This window comes from Cherax quadricarinatus, chromosome 1 (genome assembly GCF_038502225.1).
Source record: "Cherax quadricarinatus isolate ZL_2023a chromosome 1, ASM3850222v1, whole genome shotgun sequence".
Lineage (NCBI taxonomy): Eukaryota > Metazoa > Arthropoda > Malacostraca > Decapoda > Parastacidae > Cherax > Cherax quadricarinatus.
Window position 1 is genome coordinate 84,187,978 of NC_091292.1, and position 21,456 is coordinate 84,209,433.

At 37.9% G+C, this 21,456-nt stretch overlaps 1 protein-coding gene across 1 annotated transcript in view; it reads left to right on the plus strand.

Annotated features, from left to right (window-relative positions):
- thoc6 (THO complex 6) overlaps positions 1–21,456 on the plus strand; it is an 87,863-nt gene that overhangs the window by 15,645 nt on the left and 50,762 nt on the right. The window lies entirely within an intron of this gene.

The window sequence follows — 21,456 nt, forward strand, 5'->3', positions numbered from 1 at the left end:
ATTTTGAATTTTTATTCTCACAAAAAATAGAAGATTTACTGTTATGCAGACTACTGCATTGTTGTAAAAAATGGTATAAATAATATCAGCACACTTGTGAAAGAATATTCGACTTATCAGTTGACGTGTATTGGACGCTTGGCGAAATTTGTTTACTCTTGAACATCGACAAAAATCGAACATTTCCGCTGCTTTGAGCTCATTTTCAAGGTACTTTTTCATCATGAAACCAATCAAAATCATCTCCATTTCTGTAATATGTCTCGAGAATACAGCAATAAATACCATATGAAAATACACTGCAAATTCACTGTTTTAAACCAAAAACACGTTTGGAGTTTTTTTTTTTTTGTCATTATTTACTGTAGGATTTTTTTTATACTGTTCACACTGACCACATAGACCCATTCTTTCATATGTAGGCCTACCAGCTTTCTCTCGCTAGATTTGAATTTACGCGTTCAAGTGTGGCACCGACCCTGGCTCTGAAGCTGTACAAGTACGGCACCGACCCTGAAAGGGTTAAAGTTATTGCATATTTTATATGTACTCTGATAACAGTACTTATGTGTACCTGTGCCTAAATACACTTACACACTGTGTTGGCATGCAGGTACTCATCAAAATCACTAAGAGTGTCTCTCTAGTCTTATGCCATAGTAATACTAATACGTAGTACGTATGGGAGTGAGCATCTGGGGATATTACTGCTCTGCAGCTCCTATGGACGAGCCGCCTCTGGTGGTATAATTTTAAGAGTGAGGACATGTGCCGTATCCATGAGCTTAAGTGGTTCCATGGTGACAAAAATAAAGTGAAGATGGGTCTTGTGGCACTGTATGTCTGACTCCTCAATAAAAAGCACTCAAGAGCTAGTCAAATTTCTTGAACTAAATTTTACAGGTTTTTAATTGCTGTACAGATTAAAATGTTGAGACACTTATGCAACATATGGGAATCTTTATTCAGGAAACGTTTTGCCACACAGTGGCTTCATCAGTCCAATACAAAGCAGAAAGGCGTAAGGAAAGGAGGAGTTTGAGGTAATCAGTCCCTCAGCCTGGAGTCGATGTGTTCAGTCCATCGAGTGAATTCTTCAACATTTTTCCAACCTTTGGACGAAGACCTACTTAGACTGGTGGATGGTTCCACTATGACCTCACCTATTCCTGCTTCGCCTCACCTGACTACAGTATATAAGCCACGTCTACGGCCCTATGCTGTACATTCTACAAGATTGATGGACTGAGCACATCGACTCCAGGCTGAGGGACTTATTACCTCAAAATCCTCCTCTCCTTACACCTTTCTGCTTCCTGAATAAAGATTCCTATATGTTGCATAAGTGTCTCAATCTTCAACTTGTCGGGTTTTTAAACCATTCATAACACACATTGTAATACACTATACATAAAGACACTAATATTTCATTTTAAATAAAATCATCTTATTTTCCTTAACCCTTTGAGGGTCGACAGGCCCTCTCCGAAACTCGTTCTCAGGGTCGGCCAAATTTAAAAAAAAAAAAAAATTATTTTCTCTTATGAAAAGATAGAGAATCTTTTCCCGATCATAACGACACCAAAAGTTTGAAATTTGATAGAAAACTTACGGAATTATGCTCTCGCAAAGTTAGCGGTCTCGGCGATGTTTACGGATCGGCGATTTTGCCCACTTTGAGCCCCATTTTCGGCCAATTTCACTGTACTAGTCGACAAAAAACATGAATATTTCGCTAGAACTCCATTTTTTCTATCGAATGGGTGCAAGAAACCACCCATTTATAAATTCAACTATCCAGTACAGTGGTCAGAATTTAGCAATTTTGCCAATTTCACACAAATTTCAAAAGATGCCAATTTCGGAATAGGGTCCAGAATAAACAAGAAAGACATTCCTGGCACTAAAATGACATTTCCTCTAGTCATTAGTCACGTCTCAAGGCCCCTCTTATATTCTTTTGCTTTCCACTTTGAATTTTTATTCTCACAAAAAATATAAGATTTACTGTTATGCAGACTACTGCATTAGTGTAAAAAATGGTATAAATATTATTGGTGCACTTGTGAAAGAATATTAGACTCACCAGTTGACGTGTATTGCACGCTTGGCACGATTTGTTTACTTTTGAAGTTTGGTAAAAATCGAACATTTCTGCTACTTTGAGCTCAATTTCAAGGCACCTTTCATTGTAAAACCAGTCAAAATCATCTCAATTTCAGTAATATGTCTTCCATTCTATAAAATGAGACCAAGAAAACTAGAATACAACAATAAATACTATACGAAAATACACTGCAAAGTCGCTGATTTATTAAAAAAAAATGGAAAAAGTTTTTTTTTTCTCATTATGCACCGTGTGCTGCAGGATTTTTTTTAGACTGTGCACACTGACCACATAGACCCATTCTTTCATATGAAGGCCTACCAGCTTTCTCCCACTAGATTTGAGGTCGCTAGAATTTATGAGTACTAGTACGTCAAAAACCCCTACGCGTAAGACGTACTAGTACGACGAAAACCCTCAAAGGGTTAAAGGAGGAGTTTGGGATATTGGCAGTTTGGAGGGACATTTAAATTGTCATATCTGAGCACCTCTGCAAAGACAGTGATTATGTATGAGTGATGGTGAAAGTGTTGAATGATGATGAAAGTTTTTTCTTTCTTTTTGGGTCACCCTGCCTTGGTGGGAAACAGCCGTGTTAAAAAATATACATATTTCTATATATACTCCGTCTCCTCACTTAGCGACATACTCGTTTACCAAGGCCTCAGAGTTACAATGGGCTCTCTGACTAGTATGAGTACCTAAATAATGTATAATAGAGTTGACTTCCTCCATTCTGTTTATTAGAATACACAGTACACTACTGTATAAACATTTAAAAATACATCAGAAATATTATAAATGGTGCAAAGGTGACATTAAAACAATATCAAAGATGGTTGACACAAACCCACTACCATCATAGTATGCTCCTCACTTAACAACGAATTCGTTTACTGGCGTGGTCTTAGGAACGGAACTCTGTTGTTAAAGTGCAGGCATTGTACTTCCCACTTCCAGGACTCAAGTCTGACTAACCAGTTTCCCTGAATTTTTTTTTTTTTTTTTTTTTCAACAAGTCGGTCGTCTCCCACCGAGGCAGGGTGACCCAAAAAAAGAAAGAAAATCCCCAAAAAGAAAATACTTTCATCATCATTCAACACTTTCACCACACTCGCACATTATCACTGTTTTTGCAGAGGTGCTCAGAATACAACAGTCTAGAAGCATACACATATAAAGATACACAACATATCCCTCCAAACTGCCAATATCCCAAACCCCTCCTTTAAAGTGCAGGCATTGTACTTCCCATTTCCAGGACTCAAGTCCGACTATATGAAAATAACCGGTTTCCCTGAATTTTTTTTTTTTTTTTTTTTTTTTTTTTCAACAAGTCGGCCGTCTCCCACCGAGGCAGGGTGACCCAAAAAAGAAAGAAAATCCCCAAAAAGAAAATACTTTCATCATCATTCAACACTTTCACCACACTCGCACATTATCACTGTTTTTGCAGAGGTGCTCAGAATACAACAGTCTAGAAGCATAAACATATAAAGATACACAACATATCCCTCCAAACTGCCAATATCCCAAACCCCTCCTTTAAAGTGCAGGCATTGTACTTCCCATTTCCAGGACTCAAGTCCGACTATATGAAAATAACCGGTTTCCCTGAATCCCTTCACTAAATATTACCCTGCTCACACTCCAACAGATCGTCAGGTCCCAAGTACCATTCGTCTCCATTCACTCCTATCTAACACGCTCACGCACGCTTGCTGGAAGTCCAAGCCCCTTACCCACAAAACCTCCTTTACCCCCTCTCTCCAACCCTTTCGAGGACGACCCCTACCCCGCCTTCCTTCCCCTATAGATTTATATGCTTTCCATGTCATTCTACTTTGATCCATTCTCTCTAAATGACCAAACCACCTCAACAACCCCTCTTCTGCCCTCTGACTAATACTTTTATTAACTCCACACCTTCTCCTAATTTCCACACTCCGAATTTTCTGCATAATATTTACACCACACATTGCCATTAAACAGGACATCTCCACTGCCTCCAACCGTCTCCTCGCTGCTGCATTTACCACCCAAGCTTCACACCCATATAAGAGTGTTGGTACTACTATACTTTCATACATTCCCTTCTTTGCCTCCATAGATAACGTTTTTTGACTCCACATATACCTCAACGCACCACTCACCTTTTTTCCCTCATCAATTCTATGATTAACCTCATCCTTCATAAATCCATCCGCTGACACATCAACTCCCAAGTATCTGAAAACATTCACTTCTTCCATACTCCTCCTCCCCAATTTGATATCCAATTTTTCTTTATCTAAATCATTTGACACCCTCATCACCTTACTCTTTTCTATGTTCACTTTCAACTTTCTACCTTTACACACATTCCCAAACTCATCCACTAACCTTTGCAATTTTTCTTTAGAATCTCCCATAAGCACAGTATCGTCAGCAAAAAGTAACTGTGTCAATTCCCATTTTGAATTTGATTCCCCAAAATTTAATCCCACCCCTCTCCAGAACACCCAAGCTTTTACTTCCTTTACAACCCCATCTATAAATATATTAAACAACCATGGTGACATTACACATCCCTGTCTAAGACCTACTTTTACCGGGAAGTAGTCTCCCTCTCTTCTACACACCCTAACCTGAGCCTCACTATCCTCATAAAAACTCTTTACAGCATTTAATAACTTACCACCTATTCCATATACTTGCAACATCTGCCACATTGCTCCTCTATCCACTCTATCATATGCCTTTTCTAAATCCATAAATGCAATAAAAACTTCCCTACCTTTATCTAAATACTGTTCACATATATGCTTCAATGTAAACACTTGATCTACACATCCCCTACCCACTCTGAAACCTCCTTGCTCATCCGCAATCCTACATTCTGTCTTACCTCTAATTCTTTCAATTATAACCCTACCGTACACTTTTCCTGGTATACTCAGTAAGCTTATTCCTCTATAATTTTTACAGTCTCTTTTGTCCCCTTTCCCTTTATATAAAGGGACTATACATGCTCTCCGCCAATCCCTAGGTACCTTCCCCTCTTTCATACATTTATTAAACAAAAGTACCAACCACTCCAACACTATATCCCCCCCTGCTTTTAACATTTCTGTCATGATCCCATCAGTTCCAGCTGCTTTACCCCCTTTCATTTTACGTAATGCCTCACGTACCTCCCCCACACTTACATTCTGCTCTTCTTCAGTCCTAAAAGATGGTATACCTCCCTGACCAGTGCATGAAATTACTGCCTCTGTTTCTTCCTTAACATTTAAAAGTTCCTCAAAATATTCTCGCCATCTACCCAATACCTCCATCTCCCCATCTACTAACTCCCCTACTCTGTTTTTAACTGACAAATCCATATTTTCCCTAGGCTTTCTTAACTTGTTTAACTCACTCCAAAATTTTTTCTTATTTTCATTAAAATTTCTTGACAGTGCCTCTCCCACTCTATCATCTGCTCTCCTTTTGCACTCTCTCACCACTCTCTTTACCTTTCTTTTACTCTCCATATACTCTGCTCTTCTTATAACACTTCTGCTTTGTAAAAACCTCTTATGCATAAGCTACCTTTTTCTCTTTTATCACACCCTTTACTTCATCATTCCACCAATCACTCCTCTTTCCTCCTGCTCCCACCCTCCTATAACCACAAACTTCTGCCCCACATTCTAATACTGCATTTTTAAAACTATTCCAACCCTCTTCAACCACCCCACTACTCATCTTTGCACTAGCCCACCTTTCTGCCAATAGTCGCTTATATCTCACCCGAACTTCCTCCTCCCTTAGTTTATACACTTTCACCTCCATCTTACTTGTTGTTGCCACCTTCCTCTTTTCCCATCTACCTCTTACTCTAACTGTAGCTACAACTAAATAATGATCCGATATATCAGTTGCCTCTCTATAAACATGTACATCCTGGAGCCTACCCATCAATCTTTTATCCACCAATACATAATCTAATAAACTACTTTCATTACGTGCTACATCATACCTTGTATATTTATTTATCCTCTTTTTCATAAAATATGTATTACTTATTACCAAATTTCTTTCTACACATAGCTCAATTAACCCTTTGAGGGTTTTGGTCGTACTAGTACGTCTTATGCGTAGGGGTTTTTGTCGTACTAGTACGCATAAATTCTAGCGGCCTCAAATCTCACAGGAAAAGGCTGATAAGCCTAGATGTGAGAGAATGGGTCTGTGTGGTGGGTGTGCGCAGTAGGAAAAAAATCTGGGACCCAGTGGTGCATTGTGGGAATGCCATCATAGTACACAATTTCCACCATGCCCTGTGGTAAGAAGTTCCTCACTCCTCGGCGAATTGGGACACTTTTGTTCCCCAGTGACAGTTCTAATACAGATGGAAGTGACAGTGAAGATGAGTTTCAAGGTTCTGTTGAGGTTTTGACCGAAACTAATGACCATAATATGGGTAATAGTGAGGAAAACCCAGACAACCCACAGCCTTCCACCTCTGGTGCTGGGCCATCTTGTTCATGTTCAGTTGTACCAGAATCAAAGAGGAAACTCCTATTTTCCAAAATCCCAGACTCAGATGTGAGCATTGGTGATGATAGTGATAGTGATTATGAACTACAAGCTCTTCAAACTTGTTCCAAGAATGGAGGAGGAGGAGGAGGCAGAGGAGGAGGAGGCAGAGGAGGAGGAGGCAAGAGGAGGAGGAGGCAAGAGGAGGAGGAGGCAGAGGAGGAGGAGGAGGAGGAAGAAGAAGAAGAAGAAGAGGAGGAGGAGGAGGAGGAGGAAGAAGAGGAGGAGGAGGAGGAGGAAGAAGAAGAGGAGGAGGAAGAAGAAGAGGAGGAGGAGGAAGAAGAAGAATACGTAATGATAACAATAATACATAATAATAATAATACATAATAATAATAATACATAATAATAATACATAATAATAATAATAGGTAATAATAAATGTTCACCCATGACAGTAACAAGATAAGGGGAGATAACATCTGATAAGTGCTGACGTTTGATGAGGGTAAATGAGGGTAGAGCTGATGCCAAAAGATGAGATAAACATCTCCCTCCCTTTGTTTTTGCTGGTATACTAACATTTCTGTCTGTCTATTTGCCTGTCTGTCAAGCTCCCTGTCTATCCGTCTAGCTCTCTGTCTCAGAGAGCCACAAGACTGTGTCATCACTTTTACTCACATCTTCAAGCAGAGTATAGCACTTTGTCTGGGTTTCTTGGGTTATCCTAGGTAATTCATACTATGTATACTTGTATTTATGTGTACCTGTGAGACAGAGATAAAAAGACAGATAGAATGAGGGAGAAAGATAATTAGATAGAATGGAGGAAGGGAAGCAGCATCCGACCCCATTGTTTTGACAGGCGGGAGGGGGGAGTGAGTAATGAGACAATATGTCATTTTGACAGCTGCCGACTCCTGGTAATTTACACTATGGAGGAGGAGGAGGAGAAGGAGAAGGAGGAAGAGTAGGGGGAAGAGGAAGAAGAGGAGGAGGAGGAAGAGGAGGAGGAGGAAGAGGAAGAGTAGGAGGAAGAGGAATAAGAGGAAGAGGAGGAGGAAGAGGAATAGTAGGAGGAAGATTAGGGGGAAGAGGAAGAAGAGGAGGAGGAGGAGGAGGAGGAGGAGGAGGAGGAGGAGGAAGAGTAGGAGGAAGAGGAAGAGTAGGAGGAGGAGGAAGAAGAGGAGGAGGAGGAAGAGGAGGAGGAGGAAGAGGAAGAGTAGGAGGAAAAGGAAGAGGAAGAGTATGAGGAAGAGTAGGGGGAAGAGGAGGAAGAGGAAGAAGAGGAGGAGGAGGGTGGAACACTAGTACACTGGTACTGGTACACTAACATTTCTGTCTGTCTATTTGTCTGTCTGTCAAGCTCCCTGTCTATCTGTCTATCCGTCTAGCTCTCTGTCTCAGAGAGCCACAAGACTGTGTCATCACTTTTACTCACATCTTCAAGCAGAGTATAGCACTTTGTCTGGATTTCTTGGGTTATCCTAGGTAATTTATACTATGTATACTTGTATTTATGTGTACCTGTGAGACAGAGATAGACAGACAGATAGAAAGAGAGAGACAGATTGAAAGAGATAGAATGAGGGAGAAAGATAAAACACCATTGTGTATGACACCATGTTTCAGAGTTCCACAAGCTGCAGAACTAATAGGAATATGTTCAGTGACTGTATATTGGTATATATATTATAGAACAATAATAATAAACAATGTTTTGTATTGTTTGTTTTTGTAAACAAGTTTTGTAAACAATATATTGATAATTATGTTTGTGTGCTTATTGTGTTGTATACAACGAGTGTATATATGTACATTGCACCTTACTTTGGTCTCATAGGCCACATAAGTTATGTGAAAAAATAAAATAGTGAAAAAAACAACAAACCTTCAAATACAAGTAAACTAAAGTTTACCGGGTGAGCCTGAATCCCTTCACAAAATATTACCCTGTTCACACTCCAACAGCTTGTCAGGTCCCAAAAACCATTCATCTCCATTCACTCCTAACACTCATGCACATATGGTGGAAGTCCAAGCCCTTGCCCACAAAACCTCCTTTACCCCCTCCCTCTTATAGTGATACTTCTAAACTCATGTTTGAGAAACATGAAATTGACTCATGAACTGGTGCAAAAGGGACACCCTCTCATCCCCTTGTCTGTTCTGCCTGTTCGTAAAGCCTCTCAGAGAAACTCTTGCCAGCGAACTCAATATATGGTTCTCAGGTGATGGTACCTTAGTATATAGGCACTACATTGTCCAGAAATACACATGTTGTCCATCTTAACATATTCTCCAGATCCAGACATTATATGGTGTGAGCAGCTCTCAGCTACTTTGTGTAACTGATCGTGTACTCGGCACTCCCACATGACTGGTCATGTAGCATCAGTCACACATGAGTGTCCAAGTACTCTCAGTTACACAAGGTACCCAGAACTTGCCACGTGGAGGCGGCTGCTCTTCAAGTTCCTTTTTTTTTTTCTGTTTACGATATATGGAACAAATAATAAACAAGAGAAATCCGAGCTCAACCAAATTTGGCAATATGTAACAAATAATAAACAAGAGAAATCCGAGCTCAAGCAAATTTGGTAATATGTAACAAATAATAAACAAAAGAAATCCAAACTCAACCAAATTTGGCAGTGAAGAGTTTAATGATTTTTAGTGTTGTTCAGAGGTACGTCTTCAGGCCAGGTCTCTCCTTTGGGTCCCGGCTTAGGCCCTTCAGGGCCATGGTCATCAGCTGGTGGGGCTTACGATCCATTATTCCAATAACCTGTTTGATGAGCAGGGCGACTCCCACCACATCACTTTTCGTTGTGACAGGCTGGCCCATAGCAGCTTCTTAACAGGTCCAGGGGTTGAACTCCAAAAACTTGTCGATGCAGTTCTTTTCATAGTCACCATAAACTCAAGGTTGGCCTGGATGAGTTGAAAGTCCAAAATCAATTATAGAGGTTTTTGGACATTTTGTGTCGGTTCTGTCTACCATTACATTGTTTTGTTTAAGGTCCAGATGCACAATGAATTTTTTGTGGATGTTAATCAAATTCTTGATGATTCTTTCAATGGCTTTTAGCCAAAACAAATCATCTAATTTTTCCCTACCTATCTCCTGGTTGTGGCTGAGTGTTTCAAGGTCCTCCAATCCCAAAAAAGACATAAAGTAACAACTTATCTCAGGAGACAGACCCAGAAGTCTGGGAGCTCCACCCGCACCGTTGAGTTTCTCCAAGATCTGGGCCTCGCACAGACAATCCGTTTCTCGGGTTTTAGGATCGAAGATGTTTTTGAGGTCCACTGGTGTGTCATGTCCTGGAAGATTCCAGAGCTGGGTCTTGCCACACCCTCCATAACCAAGGTCCTTAATTTTAAGGTGCTTTTCATTTTCCAGAATCCACTTGGAATCAACAGATTTCTCCCGAAGTCGGCGAGAGCGTACCTTGAACCAGTCCATTCTTTAAGTGACGGACTTTGAGGAAGAAGCATCCGCGGTGAAAGAGAGCACGCAAGCTTATCCAGTCAGTCGACTGATTTATATATAGATTTGCTAAGAAAACACCCAGGGATATACTCTCAATAGTCAGTCAACTATTTTATATAGTCAGGGGAAAGTTCTTGAATATTAAAATTTACTGAGAAAACACCCAGTGATATGTTCTCATTAGTCAGTCAACTATTTTATATAGTCAAGGGAAAGTTCTTGAATGTTAAAATTTACTAAGAAAATGCCTAGATATATATTCTCAATAGTCATTCAACTATTTATATAGTCAGGAATGCACTTGAATATTAAAATTTACTTCATTCATTCATTCATTCATTAGAGATTCATTAGAGATGCCCTGGGATATATTCTCAATAGTCAGTAAACTATTTATACAGTCAGGAATGCACTTGAATATTAAAATTTACTGAGAAAATGCCCTGAGATATATTCTCAATAGTCAGTCAAACAGTTATATAGTCAAGTTACAATTATTGAATATTAATCATACATCTGCGATAGTGAAAAGCAATGACAAATATTTCTTTTGGATGAGTTGTTGTGAAGAAGAGTAATGGTGATGGTGTTGTTGATATATAGTGACAGAGTTTCTGATGAACTTACCTAAGGGTAGTTGCAAGGGTTGAGTCACAGCTCCTGGCCCTGATGTGTAGTATACTGTGTGTGTAGTGATTGTTGTTGATGTGTAGTGATGGTGTTGATGTGTAGTAATGGTGTTGATGTTTAGTGATGGTGTTGAAGTGTATAGTTGTGTAATGATATATAAATGTGTATTGGTGTTGATGATATGTAGTGATGTTTGTGTGTAGTGACGTTGATATGTAGTGATTGTGTGTAGTGATGTTCATAGGTAGTGATGTTTGTTTGTAGTGACGTTGATATGTAGTGATGTTTGTGTGTAGTGACGATATGTAGTGATGTTTGTGTGTATTGACGTTGATATGTAGTGATGTTTGTGTGTAATGACATTGATATGTAGTGATGTTTGTGTGTATTGACATTGATATGTAGTGATGTTTGTTTGTATTGACGTTGATATGTAGTAATGTTTGTGTGTAGTGATGTTGATATGTAGTGTTGTTTGTGTGTAGTGACATAGATATGTAGTGACGTTTGTGTGTAGTGACGTTGATATGTAGTGACATTGATATGTAGTGGTGTTTGTGTGTAGTGATGTTGATATGTAGTAATGTTTGTGTAGTTTATTTATTTATTTATTTAGTAATTTTAGCATACATACAGAGGTACAAAAAAATACAGGTAAGAGCAGTATGCCAAAGCCACTTATATGCATAGCATTACGGGCTGGCTTAAAATTAACTTAAGATTAACTAAGCAATGATGAAATCAGTGATAAAACATTATTGTAAACAGATAACTATAAAGCACGAATGAGTATTACAAAGACAGGTCATATGGTTGCATGCATTGCCGTACATTCAGTTGAATGGAGTATTCTGTTAGGTAGTGTATTTAAAAAAATAACAAGGTTAGATTGGGTCCTAGGTTTAACATTTGTGTGATATAATTGTGAGTAACATATAGGATATACAATTTATAAGGTTCAGTTATTCAGTATTTATTTGGTTTTGAGTGAGTAAGTGATCTTTGAGAAGAGACTTGAATTTATAAACAGGTAGTGTTTCTTTTATATTTACAGGTAATGAATTCCAGATTTTAGGGCCTTTTATGTGCATTGAGTTTTTGCATAGCGTGAGATGGACACGAGGAACATCAAAGAGTGATCTGTGCCTTGTGTTATGGTCATGTGTTCTGTTGAGGTTGGCAAGCAGATGTTTGAGGGGAGGGTTAATGTCAGAGTTAAGTGTTCTATGCATGTAATAGGTGCAGTAATAAGTATGGATGTTTTGTATGGTGAGTAGGTTGAGTGTTTTGAATATTGGTGGAGTGTGCTGTCTGTAGTGAGAATTTGTTATCATTCTGACTTCAGCCTTTTGTTGGATAATTAGTGGTCTGAGATGGTTAATTGTTGTTGAGCCCCATGCACAAATTCCATAGGTGAGATAGGGGTTGATATAGTGATGTTGATATAGTGATGTTGATATAGTGATGTTGATATAGTGATGTTTCTTTGTAGTGATGTTGATGTAGTGATGTTTGTGTGTAGTGACATTGATATGTAGTGATGTTTGTGTGTAGTGACGTTGAGATGTAGTGATGTTTGTGTGTAGTGATGTTGATATGTGGTGATTTTTGTGTGTAGTGACATTGATATGTAGTGATGTTTGTGTGTAGTGATGTTGATATGTAGTGATATTTGTGTGTAGTGTTGTTGATATGTAGTGATGTTTGTCTGTAGTGACGTTATGTAGTGATGTTTGTGTATAGTGATGTTGATATGTAGTGATGTTTGTGTGTAGCGACATTGATATGTAGTGATGTTTGTAGTAATGTTGTGCAGTGATGTGTAATATTGTATAGTTATGTATCGTGATTTAGAGTGGTGATGTATAGTGGAACGTCGGCACTTGAACTTAATTCTTCCCAGAAGACTGTTGAAGTGCCGATCTGTCCGAGTACCGAACAGATTTTTCCCAACCAATTATCTTTTTGGTTGGTTGTTATCACTAACCCTCTTAGGCCCCATTGTGACTTATTTAAACAAATAATGCAGCATCTCATCACTTAGCAATGTACTCATTTACCAAAGCCATGGACTTATGATGGGTTCTCTGCCCAGTATTCATAACTAAATAATGTAGTATATTAGAGCTGATTTCCTCTATTCTGTTTATTACAATACACTTCACAGTACACTTCTGTTTAAACATTTAAATATATACCAGAACTGTTATAAATGGTGCAAAGGTGACATTAAAACAATATGAAAGATGGTTGACACACTTGCACTACCATTATAGTATCCTCCTCACTTAGCGACGAATTCGTTTACCGACGTGGTCTTAGGAACAGAACTCTGTTGTTAAGTGAGGAGAGTCTGTATATGAGTTTATGTGATGAATAACTGACTGACTTATTTAAATGACTTACTGATAGACTTGACTGACATACTGATTTGATTGATGTACTGAATGACATGAGTGACATACTGATTTGATTGATGTACTGAATGACTTGATTGACTGGCTTAGTGACTGACTGAAGGAGTTACAGACTTGACTGATTTGAATGACTTACTGACTTAAAGTTAGACTTTTTGACTGAAGAGGTCCCTGACAAAACTAGAAGCAGTGCTCTGAAACAGTGTCTAGAGCAGCTTATACTTTACCATCAGCTGTATAATGTATTGCAGGGTAATATAGCCCAGAAATCCATTACAGAATTTATGCACACTCCAGTATGCTATATATAAACACACTAATTTATTATTATTAATTTTTTTATTAACACACTGGCCAATTCCCACCAAGGCAGGGTGGCCCGAAAAAGAAAAACTTTCCCAAATATTATTTAATTTTAAAGAAAACAAGATGATTTTATGTATAGTGTAATGAACTAGTTCATTATTGTGATGTACATTGTATTATGTTGTTTTTACTGGTTAAGACTGCAAATGTAGCAGAAATAATAGTATTTCTTACCTTAAATTGTGGGTGCTGGTGTTTGTGGATGATTGTGAAGAGAGTGTAGAGTTATGCTGTAACTCTACTGTGCTGAGGTGGATGGTAGAGGTTCTGGTACTTATGGTTGTACTGGAGTGTCTAACTTTTAAGTCATTCACTCAGTCAAGTCAGTAAATCACTCAGTCCGTCAAGTTATTCAGTCAAATCAGTAAGTCGTTCAGGCAAGTCAGTATGTCATTCAGTCAAGTCAGTAAGTCAGTCATGTCACTAAGTCATTCTGCCAAGTCAGTAAATCAGTCAAGTCAGTAAGTTGTTCTGTCAAGCCAGTCATTCAGTCAAGTCAGTCATTCAGTCAACTCAATAAGTCATTCAGTCAAGTCAATAAGTCTTTCAGTCAAGCTAGTAAGGCATTCAGTCAAGTCAGTAAGTCATTCAAGCCAGTAAGTCATTCATTCAAGTCAGTAAGTCATTCAGTCAAGTCAGGAAGTCGTTCAGTCAAGTCAGTAAGTCGTTCATTCAAGTCAGTAAGTCATTCAGTCAAGTCAGGAAGTCATTCAGTCAAGTAAGTCATTAAGTCAAGTCAGGAAGTCATTCTGTCAAGTCAGTAAGACATTCAGTCAAGTCAGTAAGTCATTCATTGAAGTCAGTAAGTCATTCAGTCAAGTCAGTAAGTCATTCAGTCAAGTCAATAAGTAATTCAGTGAAGTCAGTAAATCATTCAATCTAGTCAGTAAATCATTCAGTCAAGTCAGTTAGTCATTCAATCAAGTCAGTAAATCATTCAGTCAAGTCAGTAAGTCATTCAGTCAGGTCAGGAAGTCATTCAGTCAATTCAGTAAGCCATTCAGTCAAGTCAGTAAGTTAGTCAAGTCAGTAAGTCATTCAGTCAAGTCAATAAGTCATTCAGTCAAGTCAGTAACTCATTCAGTCAAATCAGTAAGTCATTCAGTCAAGTCAGTAAGACATTCAGTAAAGTCAGTAAGTCATTCAGTCAAGTCAGCAAGTCATTCAGTCAAGTCAGTAAGTCATTCAGTCAGATCAGTATGTCATTCAGTCAAGTCAGTAAGTCATTCAGTCAAGTCAGTAAATCATTCAGTCAAGCCAGTAAATCATTCAGTCAAGTCAGTAAGTCATTTAGTCAAGTCAGTAAGTCATTCAGTCATGTCAGTAAGTCATTCAGTCAAGTCAGTAAGTCATTCAGCCAAGTCAGTAAATCATTCAGTCAAGTCAGTAAGTCATTCAGTCAAGTCAGTAACTCATTCAGTCAAGTCAGTAAGTCATCCAGTCAAGTCAGCAAGTTGTTCAGTCAAGTCAATAAGTCATTCAGTCAAGTCAGCCACTTCAGGAAAAGCGATTTTTTTTTCCTTTCCGCAAACTGAACGGTGTTAAATTTAATATGTGTTACATAAAATTGTGCCGCATTTCTTCAGTCGTGCTATACCCAAATCGTGCCAAATAAACTCGTGCTAAATGACGGTCTACTGTAGTGTGAGCAGCTCTCAGCTACTTTGTGTAACTGATCGTGTACTGCACACTCACACATGACTGGTCATGTAGCAACAGTCACACATGAGTGTCCAAGTACTCTCAGTTACACAAGGTACCCAGAACTTGCCATTTTTTTTTTTTTTTTTACAATATATGTAGCAAATAATAAACAAAAGAAATCCGAGGTCAACCAGATTTGGCAATATGTAACAAATAATAAACAAAAAAAATCCGAGCTCAACCAAACTTGGCAGTGAAGAATTTAATGATTTTTTGTGTTGTTCGGAGGTACGTCTTCAGGCCAGGTCTCTCCTTTGGGTCCCGGCTGAGGCCCTTCAGGGCCATGGTCATCAGCTGGTGGGGCTTACGATCCATTATTCCAATAACCTGTTTGATGAGCAGGGCGACTCCCACCACATCACTTTTCGTTGTGACAGGCTGGCCCATAGCAGCTTCATAACAGGTCCAGGGGTTGAACTCGAAAAACTTGTCGATGCGGTTCTTTTCATAGTCACCATAGACCCAAGGTTGGCCTGGACGGGTTGAAAGTCCAAAATCAATTATAGAGGTTTTTGGGCATTTTGGGTCGGTTCTGTCTACCATTACATTGTTTTGTTTAAGGTCCAGATGAACAATGCATTTTTTGTGGATGTTAATCAAATTCTTGATGATGCTTTCAATGGCTTTTAGCCAAAACAGATCATCTAATTTTTCCCTACCTATCTCCTGGTTGTGGCTGAGTGTTTCAAGGTCCTCCAATCCCAAAAAAGACATAAAGTAACAACCTATCTCAGGAGACAGACCCAGAAGTCTGGGAGCTCCACCTGCACCGTTGAGCTTCTCCAAGATCTGGGCCTCGCGCAGACAATCCGTTTCTCGGGTATTAGGATCGAAGGTGTTTTTGAGGACCACTGGTGTGTCGTGTCCTGGAAGATTCCAGAGCTGGGTCTTACCACACCCTCCATAACCGAGGTCCTTAATTTTAAGGTGCTTTTCATTTTCCAGAATCCACTTGGAATCAACAGATTTCTCCCGAAGTCGGCGAGAGCGTATCTTGAACCAGTCCATTCTTTAAGCGACGGGCTTTGAGGAAGAAGCAGCCGCGATGAAAGAGAGCACGCAAACTTATCCAATCAGTGGACTGATTTATATATAGATTTGCTTAGAAAACACCCAGGGATATACTCTCGATAGTCAGTCAACTATTTTATATAGTCAGGGGAAAGTTCTTGAATATTAAAATTTACTGAGAAAACACCCAGGGATATATTCTCAATAGTCAGCCAACTACATATTTTATATAGTCAAGTTTAGAGTTCTTGAATATTAAAATTTACTGAGAAAACACCCAGAGATATATTCTCAGTAGTCAGTCAACTATTTTATATAGTCAAGTTAGAGTTCTTGATTATTAAAATTTACTGAGAAAACACCCAGGGATATACTCTCAATAGTCAGTCAACTATTTTATATAGTCAAGGGAAAGTTCTTGAATATTAAAATTTACTGAGAAAACACCCTTTGATATATTCTCAATAGTCAGTCAACTATTTTATATAATTAAGTTTTTGATTATTAAAATTTCTCTTCATTTAGGGATTTATTCTCAGTACAGTGGAACCTCTACTTGCGAGTTTAACCCATTCCATGACCGTGCTTGCAACTGGATTTGCTTGTTTGCAGAGTCAATTTTCCTCATTTAAATTAACTGAAATGCAATTACAGTGGACCCCCAGTTCACGTTATTAATCCGTTCCTGAGAGCTCATTGTAAAGAAAAATTATCAGAAAGCGAATCAATTTTCCCCATAAGAAATAATGGAAATCAAATTAATCCGTGCAAGACACCCAAAAGTATAAAAAAAAAAAAATTAAAGCTTTTACCTCATGAAATTTTAAGTTTTAAACACTGGCACACACGGGGCAGTTCAGGCCACACGTGGACACGTCTTGTACGAATCGTATCACATACCGGGTTTTGCAACGGGAACCGAGGCAAATTTTTTGCGATATAATGCTTCGGATACCGGATTTATCGGATACCGATGACCGCGAACCGGGGGTCCACTGTAATCCGTTCCAGTGGAATTCTGTACTTCAATAATTTCGCTAATATCAACTCTATGGCTTATTTATCTATCTCACTTCATCTAATATGACATAATAAACAATATAAATAACATAGAAACCTGATATATACTCTAAAATTAAAAAAATATGTCATTCATGTAGTGGTACGGGCAGTGTTGGCGGTGGACGAGAGAGTGTCTGGAGACCGGGCAAAATACTTCATGAATAATTTCACTAATATCATCTATATGGCTTATTTATCTATCTCACTTCATCTAATATGACATAATAAACAATATAAATAACATGGAAACCTGATACATGTATATACTCTAAAATAAATAAAATATGTCATTCATGTAGTGGTACGGGCAGTGCCGGCGGTGGACGAGAGTTTGTCTGGAGACCGGGCAAAATACTTCATGAATAATTTCGCTAAAATCATCTATACGGCTTATTTATTTATCACAGTTCATCTAATATGACATAACAAACAATATAAATAACATAGAAATATAATATATACTCTAGAATGAATAAGAAATATAATATATACTCTAGAATGAATAAAATATGTCATTATGTAACAGGTGGAGGCGGTCACAACCGCTCCTTTGTTGTGGTAAACACTGCCATCTAGTGACAACCTTTTGAAGCCGTCTATTATTATAATTATTATATGTAGTACATTATTATTATGTATGTATTATTATTATACATATTATATTATTATGATGATTATTATTGTATTATATTATTGTACTATTATTATTATACGTATTATTATTGTACATATTATTATTATTATTATATAAATAATTTGTAATTTTTATTCACACAAAAAATATAAGTTTTACTGTTATTCCTTATTGCAATAATTGTATAAATAATGTCAACCCATTCACGACTGCATATTGGAATGGACAGTGACGTCATTTGTTTACTCTGAAACAGCCAAGCAATGGACCATTTCTCCTAGGTTGAGCTCTATTTCAAGGTACTTTTCGTCATGAAAGCAATCAAAATCATGTCTATTTCTGTAATATGTCTTCCATTCGTTCAAATGAGACCATAAAAACCATACGAAAATACCGCCAAGGGGTGGCTAATTGCTGAGAAGTGAACTCCATTATTTATGCTTAGATTTCTTTCATTTTTGGTGTACATTAAGAAGCATCTTTCCATCATACATTGCCCAAGTTTCAATAAGATAGTCCAACAAACAAATGAGATACAATTCCCGAGATCAAGAGCAAGAGCCCCTCACCAGTGTCAAGGAACCTGCCTTGAGGTCTGCTCGCTTGTGGAAATTTTGCTCGTGTATGGAAGCAAAAAATCGACCCATCGACTGCTCGTATTTGGAAAAACTCGCACGTGGACACACTCGCAAGTAGAGGTTCCACTGTAGTCAGTCAACTATTTTATATACTCAAGAAAGCACTTGAATATTAAAATTGACTAAGAAAACACCCAGGGATGTATTCTCAATAGCCAGTGAACTATTTTATATAATCAAGTGAAAGTTGTTGATTATTAAAATTTACTAAGAAAACACCCAGAGATTTATTCTCAGTAGTCAGTCAACTATTTTATATAGTCAAGAATGCACTTGAATATTAAAATTTCCTAAGAAAACACCCAGGGATATATTCTCAATAGCCGAGTACCGAGTAACCAATTATCTTTTTGGTTAGGCCCCGTTGTGACTTATTTAAACAAATAATACAGCCTCTCCTCATTTAGCGATGTTCTCATTTACCGATGCCTTGGACTTATGACGGACTCTCTGCCCTGTATTCACACCATAATAATATATATTAGAGCTCATTTCCTCTATTCTGATTATTACGATATACAGTGCACTACTGTATAAACATTTAAATATATACCAGAAATATTATAAATGGTGCAAAGGTGACATTAAAGCAGAATGAAGAAAATCAGCTCTAATATACACCTACCATCCGACTTACGACCTGCTCGACTTACGACCACTCGACTTACGACCGTGTTTTTTATGCCAAATTTCTGGGAATTAAACAACTATTTGTGTTGTACACAGTGTTTATCCTAAACCTTACAGTATAAAATACAGTACTAACAACATAAAAAGTAAAGTAAAACATGAAATACCAAAATAAAACAATAAAATAAAGTCATTACAAAAATGTTTTATTGATACTCAGTAGTAAAGTTCGACTTACGACCATTTCAACTTACGACCGGTTTCTCGGAACCGAACTCGGTCGTAAGTCGGATGGTAGGTGTATATTATTTAGGTATGAATACTGGGCAGAGAGCCTGTCATGTAGTGTTAATGTGTAGTGAGTGTTGTATAATGTTGTTGATGTGTAGTGGATGGTTGAGAATAGTTGCATGTGTGGGGCTCTGAAGTTTCTGGCAATAAGTGAAATGTGGTGTACAATGGCAGTTTGTAGTGCCAGCAGCCCCTATTCTCTCGTACCGCATCATACTTCTATTTTTAATCATTGTTTATCTCGTTTCAACAAAAAATAAAAATAAAAAATTCGCTTTTAAATACATTGAAAACAATGTACAACAGACTTTTCCTGTAATTTTCAGTTGCAAATTATTTTAATGTAAGGCTGATGAAGTATGTACTGTAGTATGTAATAATAATCACTCTTGGGCACATTAAATGTCTTATTTTTATTTGTTACTTCTCCCTTCGTTTATGATGGCATCTAAAGGTAGTTGTTAGAAACGATTAAACTCAGTGAACAAGGTATGTTGACGGTAATAATATAACTCTGGGCTGCATTAACCCTTTGACTGTTTTGGTCGTATATATACGTCTTATGAGCAACCGTTTTTGACGTATATATACTCATAAATTCATGCGGCTTCAAATCAAGCAGGAGAAAGCTGGTAGGCCCACATGTGAGAGAATGGGTCTGTGTGATCAGTGTGCACCATATAAAAAAAATCCTACAGCACGCAGTGCATAATGAGAAAAGGAATCTACGACCATTTTTTTAATGAAAATGCCGATTTTGTGGTCTATTTTTGTATAGTATTTATGGTTGTATTCTCATTTTCTTGGTCTCATTCGATAGAATGGAAAACATATTATAGAAATAGAGGTGATTTTGATTGGTATTACTATGAAAAGAACCTTGAAATGGAGCTCAAAGTAGGGGAAATGTTTGATTTTTGCCGATGTTCAAAAATAAACAAATGATGTCATTTTCCAATAAATGTCCAAGTGGCCATTCTAATATGCAGTCATGAATGGGTTGACATTATTTATACAATTACTATTACAATATTGCAGTTGTCTGCATAACAGTAAATCTTTTATTTTTTGTTTGAATAAAAATTCAGAATAGAAAGCAAGAGTAATGTCAGAGGGGCCTGGAGATGTGACTTATTTATTTTAGAGCCAGGAATGTCTGCATTGTTCATTCTGGACCTTATTTTGAAATTGTCATTTTTTAATTTTCGTGAAATTGGCCAAATTGCAAATTTCTGACCACGTTATTGGGGGGTTGAAATCGGTAAATGGGCAGTTTCTTGTACTCAATCGATAGAAAAAATGGAGTTCTAAAGAAATAGCTATGAGTTTGGTCGGCTGGAACAATGGAATTAGCCAAAAATAGGGCTCAAAGTGGGCGAAATCGCCGATTTGTAAATATCGGTGCGGTCTCTAAATTTGCGAGAGCGTAATTCCATCAGTTTTCCATCAAATTTTGTTCTTTTGGTGTCATTACAATCGTGAAAAGATTCTCTATCATTTCATAAGAAAAAACAATTTTTTTTTTGGAAATTTTGCGGCGCCAGGAGACACCTCAGGATTTGGGGTTGCGACAGTCAAGGGGTTAAATATTGTATAGCTATGTAGGTAGGTGCCGCTATGTAGCCGTTGGACTACATAGCTACATCTACTGGCTACCTACACCTGACTTCCTACAAATAAATACCACTCACCTCTCATCAATTCAATTCAATTCAAGTTTATTCTCTATAAGGGTTACAATGTGGGGTTTACAGGTTTTGGGTATTGTGTGGTTTACATGTTATAAAATACTAATTACAGAGGGGGCCACTAGGACACCTAGCATGGCTAGGCATTTCGAGCAGACTTAGATTAAATCTTAACATTAAATCCTTACAGATTATGGTATTAAGGCTAAGTGACTACATCATAATTTGTGAGTTTAGCAATGTGAATGCTTTTGTTTTGGCACAATACAAGGTGTCTAT